This window comes from Sciurus vulgaris (genome assembly GCF_902686455.1).
Source record: "Sciurus vulgaris genome assembly, chromosome: 12".
NCBI lineage: Eukaryota > Metazoa > Chordata > Mammalia > Rodentia > Sciuridae > Sciurus > Sciurus vulgaris.
The window spans coordinates 75347745-75353390 of NC_136473.1; the positions used below are offsets into that span (position 1 = coordinate 75347745).

The 5646-nt window shown below is 41.6% G+C and overlaps 1 long non-coding RNA gene across 2 annotated transcripts; it reads left to right on the forward strand.

Moving 5' to 3' along the window:
* Positions 1–862: 862 nt before the first annotated feature.
* On the forward strand, positions 863–4242 carry LOC306641815. Of its 2 annotated transcripts, none has more exons than XR_013758297.1 (3): positions 863–1753; positions 1889–2073; positions 2190–4242. It is a non-coding gene; the product is annotated as an uncharacterized lncRNA (long non-coding RNA). The 2 variants fall into 2 exon arrangements; XR_013758298.1 differs by having other exon boundaries at positions 863–1465; positions 1613–2073.
* The last annotated feature ends 1404 nt before the right edge of the window (positions 4243–5646 follow it).

Here is a 5646-nt window from a genome sequence, read left to right on the forward strand (position 1 = left end):
GGGATCTAAACTAGATGATCTTCAGAACCTTCAACCCTGAGTCCTGTGAATTCTAAGCAATGGCACTTTCCTAGAGAGTGAGGTGATTGGAAGCCTCATGTCACACTGCTCCAAATGGCACACAATTAATTATGGAATTCCAGCAATCGACTCCCTACCCACCACCTGCCTGCATTAATGGCATTTTTCACAGCCTTCTGCTTAGAACACGTCAGCCTTCAACTAATTGGCATCTTTCCATCAATGTCGAGGGGAGGCAAAGGAGTCTTTTTGCCTAGAACTCTACTAATTCTCCTCTGTGGGGTAGGAGTGGAATGTACCTTCAGCTGATGACTTTTCTCTGATATCGATAAAGTCTATGGTGAATATATTATCTTTCTTTCTGTGTCCTCAGGATGTAAGCTCATTTGAGAAATTTTACCAAAGTGAATAACTGTCTACATTATGATATGTGGGTAGATCAGGACAGCCTGTAATCACATGCCAGAAAGACTGGAGTCTAAGAAGGAAAAGAAAGGAAGGTGCTCTTTCCTGTTACTTTCAATATCATGTAGAGTTTAACTGTGGACTTCCGGAAGACAAACGCCTTGGTTTGAATTTTTATTTGCTCCTGAGCCAGCCATGTGGCAGAGAGAAATTTACACTCTCTGCCTCCGTTTCCGTATCTATGTGATGGAGCCAATAAATTAAAGTACAAACTTCATAAGGTTAAATGAAAAAATGCATGTTTATTAGTGCAGTGTTTAATACATGAGGGCTTTTAATAATTAAAACTATGATGTTTGACTTTATTTTTGGCTAACCAACATTTACAATGTCCCCCTCAACTGGGCAAACCAGGTTTTTTCAGATTTTCTTTTTGTTGTTGTTGTTGTTTTAAGCAGTTTGTTAGCAATTCGTCCCTACCCAATGTCTTGGGGTATTGCTTCTCTGGGGTCTTTTGTCATGGCTCCTATGAAATTCTGCTGTTCTTGGTTGATTATTTAGTCAAGTGTTTTCCTACTGGGGAACCCTCCTTTCTACACTTCCTTACCACCCAGGGACGCTCTATACCCCTGACCTGAATCACCTACCAGTTTACCTTTGCAAGAGAGAAGACATTGAACCTCAGAACAGCACAGCTTTCATCAGTGCTTGTGATGTGCACTTAGTAAGCATGAGATACACATCTGTACATATTGAAAGCATCTTATTCTACTCAAAGAGGGGGAGAAATGCCCTTCGTTTATACCACTTGCTGAATAGAGGTCTAGTCTGTGTTGATCGTTCAGTAATCAACTCCATTTTCTTCACTGTCTATTCCCTTTCTTTAATATCAACAGCTGGGTACGGGCAGCATACAGCCAAAGGAAAGAAGACTTTCTCATGGGGGGTGAAATAGAAGCAATTCCTTTAATGTGTTTTATCGATTGTACGGCACATTTACTCCATGGGTTCAAGACACCACGTGTCCACTCTCTTGAAGGCAAGTCCAAATCACTTATGGCATCTTTATGGGAACTCAAAATTAAATGGAAATATGACTATGAGGCCATCAGCTAAAAAGCATTGGCTTCTCATGGGGGATTCTGCTTTTTATTCCTCCCCCTCTCTCATCTGTATCATCTTTCAGATCATTGTCCTTGAAGAAATCTCCCTTGGGCCTTTCCCGCTGCAGTTCTTGGAAGGCCCGCTTTGGTAAGAGGCAGTAAAATGTCTAGATCACAGAACTAAATTTAACGAGAGGTCTGATATTGCGAATGTAACACCATGAGTAAGTAAATAACCATTTATAAAACCAAACTCTTCTGTACATGAAGCTGCCTGTATTTGTAAAGATAAAAACATGTGTCTAACAACACTTGAATTAATGAAGCACTGTGTGTCTCATTTCCACTGATGGGAACAGGGTGAATATGGTGGCAGCAGCTTTGCAAGAATTTGCCCAAACCGGTTATCTGTGAACGGCTGTGTAGACCAGGGGTCTGGAGAAGAAATGCAAATCACAGTCAAGCTGATGAGCTGAATTACATCTAAAAATTTGTAACTGGGTGTCCATTCTAAGAATATCACCAGATGAGGAATGCGATGGAGGTAGGTGGAGCAAGTGGTTTAAATCAAGGGTTACATTTAATGACAAGGTGACAAAGGCACACTTTCATGTGGCTTGAGAGTGTCTTTGACATGAATTCAATTCTCTCTTGTTTCAGAAGAGAATTCTCAGGTGTAGATTAATGGTGACTTTAGACACTTGGAGGAACTAGCTCTTCATAAACCAGATTTGGATGAAGAAGGACTAGAAGAGTGGAAAGACCGCGATGGAGATCCTGAGAGATTGCAACTTTTTAGAAACAAACTCTTTTTCTCCCTTTTCTCAACTCTCTGCTGAAAGACCAACAGCTGGGCCCATGCTGCATGCAGATGAGGAATTAAGACTTTCTCATAGGAGGAAGAAAACCAAAAGCAATTCATTTAATGCATTTTATTGATTATACGGCTCATATACTTCCTGAGTTCGAGATAGCACATGTCCATTCTCCTGACGGCAAGTTCAAATCATCCTTGGCATCTTTATGGTATCTTTCTCTTCTTTAGAAGAGTCAAGTAAAGGATGGGGAGATGGGGTGTGTGTGTGTGTGTGTGTGTGTGTGTGTAGGGGAGGAACAGAGAGAGGGAAAAGGAGAGAGAGAAGGAAAAAACACTTCAGCCCTGAAAGGAATTAGTCTTTGAAGGCAAAGGCAGGGTCTGGGACAAGTCAGAGTCCTTATAGTGTAGTTGTTAGGAAACAGGTTCTGGAGATTTCAGGGTCAGCATGAGGAAGAATATCCTTTGGATAGTTTTGATTATCTTGATATTTCTTTCCAAAGAAACAGTTCCCCAAAGATCCTATTTTCCACAAAAGAAAGAGACACTGAGAAAAAGGGGTGGCTAGCCTCTGAGTGATCACTGGGCTAAGAAGAGAAAATAAGCTTTTCAGACTGAGAAGGAGATGTGCTTGATGTGCGGCGTGGACTTCTTTAAACCTGCTGGTTTTAGCGTATCTTGGGCTGCAGCCTCTGTGCTGTGGAGGAGAAGCTGTACTAGAGGAAGAACTGAGAGGGGTGTTTTACAGATTGTTCCCTTCAGCCCGGCAGGAGGGCACTCGCGGCTCCTTAGGGTGTTAGCAAGCTGGGTCTGCACAGAAGACAAAGATTATTTTGTTCCAGAGGTCCCTGGATTTGGGGCTCTGAGTCTCCCTCAACAGCAGAAGTTTTTTCCCATGGTGAGTTTAGGTAGGAAGCTTCATTTTCTAGTCTCTGTACTTCAGCTGTTGGTAATTTACAGGGCAGCGACTGAGATCCCGCCTGCCCAGAAATCTCTGGGTACCTTAAACCAATTACAACTCTTCACTCCTGTTACAGATTTAAAAATGTATCTGGGATAATGTCAAACAGCATTGAGAACAGACTTCGGGCCTCAAATAAAGCATCAGTGACCTTCTTACCCTCAATTTTCCCTGGATGTCAGGACACCCCTCCACAGGGTGAAGGAGTATATAAATTTAATCTGGTTGTTCATAGCAGGGTTGAACGGAGGGACCAATCAGTTGTCACTCTGGGCAGTGACAAGCTCACAGCCCTGTCAGTAATGGGCAATGGAGCACACGCTGCCATTAGATGCATCCATGTCACCTGAGGGAGAGGGAAAGTGGGGGTGCAGAAAGAGTGCCTTGGCTAGGATGATTCGCACACAGCTTGAGAGGAAGTGAACCCCCCTAAACAGTGAAAAGGTCCATTCCTGAATCTGTTGGCAGATTCCTATTCTACCATACTTTTAGGAGATGTGTGCAACTGTTTGGCAGGTATGATCCTCTGCATCTCTCTCTCTTCAAATCTCAACCCGTTCGCCTATCGGATGGCTAATGTGTTCTCTTATTCAAAGTGTGGCCCACAAATCAGCATCCTCAGTATCAATTAGGAGTCTGTTAGAAATGCAGAAATCTCAGACCACTCCACACCTCAGGAATCTGAATCTGCATTTGAACAAGAGTTTATGATGATTCGCATGCATATTAATCGCTTTGCATATAATGCTGTACACTACTTTCACTGGAAACAATTTTATAGATGTTGCTGTTATCACTTGGACAGATGGCAGTGACTTTCTTTTATGTAATACTGAAAATAAAGTTTTCCAGTCAATTCAGCTGAATGGTGTGTTACTGAAGAGGCATTCCCTCCTCCTCCGCCCGCTGTCCTTTCCCATGGAAACCAAACACATCAAATGGGAAGGAAATGCAAGGATCATTCAATTTCTTTTAGGCTTGATACCTGATTTCTTCCAGATTCAGGGTCACTGTTATTTTCACGGCTCAGTTGAATTGTCTGTCTGCCTGAGCACGTGTGGCATGGTGTGTGTGTGTGGTGTATGTGTGTGTGTGAATTTTCCACATAAACCTAAGCATTTATCAGGTATCAGGCAATCTTGAGATAAGGCAACATGCTTCATCACTTTGCTGTATCTCCTTTTCATTTCTTGAAAATATAAGCGTGCCTTTTGCCAAGGGGACACACTTTGTGAAAAGACAGAGCGAATGATGCTTTAGGGGGAGTGAGTCAAGTTGTCTCCTTAAAGTTGCCTCAAACCCTCTGTGCTCACCATCACCTGTTCCTTCTTGTCACCAACGCTTCTGCAGCACTTCCTCACCCAACTCACTGCTGGGTCACTTCTCCAAGAGAGGATTTGGAAGTACCAAGTGGTGAAGACAAACACATCATCCTATTCTCTTTCTTTATCCACAAGAAGCCTGCGTTGTTGGGAGACCCCACCAGCAGGTCTGGGAAGAAGACATTGTGGATGGTAGAAGCTCATAATCACTGGAGAGAAATGGAGCTGAGAGTTCAGCTGGAGTTAAGCTCTGTGCTCCTTTTCCTTTTTGGATGCCTCAGTGATCTCCAACCTGCTTAATAATCAAGATCTCCCGTGTGGAATCTTCCTCCACTACAGGCTACCCATTATTACAGTCCTGTCTATGATGCATTTCTTTCATTCATTCATTCATTCATTCATTCATTCATTCATTCATTCATTCAAATATTAACTGAATGAGGTGCTATTCTGAAATTTCCAAATACAAAGATAAATAAGACAGAATCCTGACAACTTTCACCTCCATGTAGGGAGTGAAGTGAGGGTGAGTTTTGGAAACAAGGTGACCTGCATTTGAAATCTGACTTTGACTTTTCCTCACTGTTTTAAACTTATATAGTTAAATTTTTTGAACTGTCTAAGCCTCATCACTTCTGTATGCTAAGTCCTCTCTTAAAAGTGAAATTTTAATGACTTTTCATGTAATGACCACAACACAGACTTCTCTTATATCTTGTGAGGCACATATCAGCTGCTTAGTAAATACTCACTAAACCAAATTGAATCCTGAATACAACTTAAAAATCAATAGAACATGAAAAAATGAGAGTCCCAGATGTACTACTAAGTACCTGGAAGGAAGTCTTTAGATAAATCGTTTAACTTCAGGGTATTTTTAAAACATATATAAGAAAAATAAATGGGGAACTTTCAAAAGTGCCTTTTAGAAGCTCTAACACATGGTTTTCCTTTAGGATTCCAAACTGAGTAAAATGTTGCACTGCTCTTTCATGACAAATGTTATATTTATAATTCACT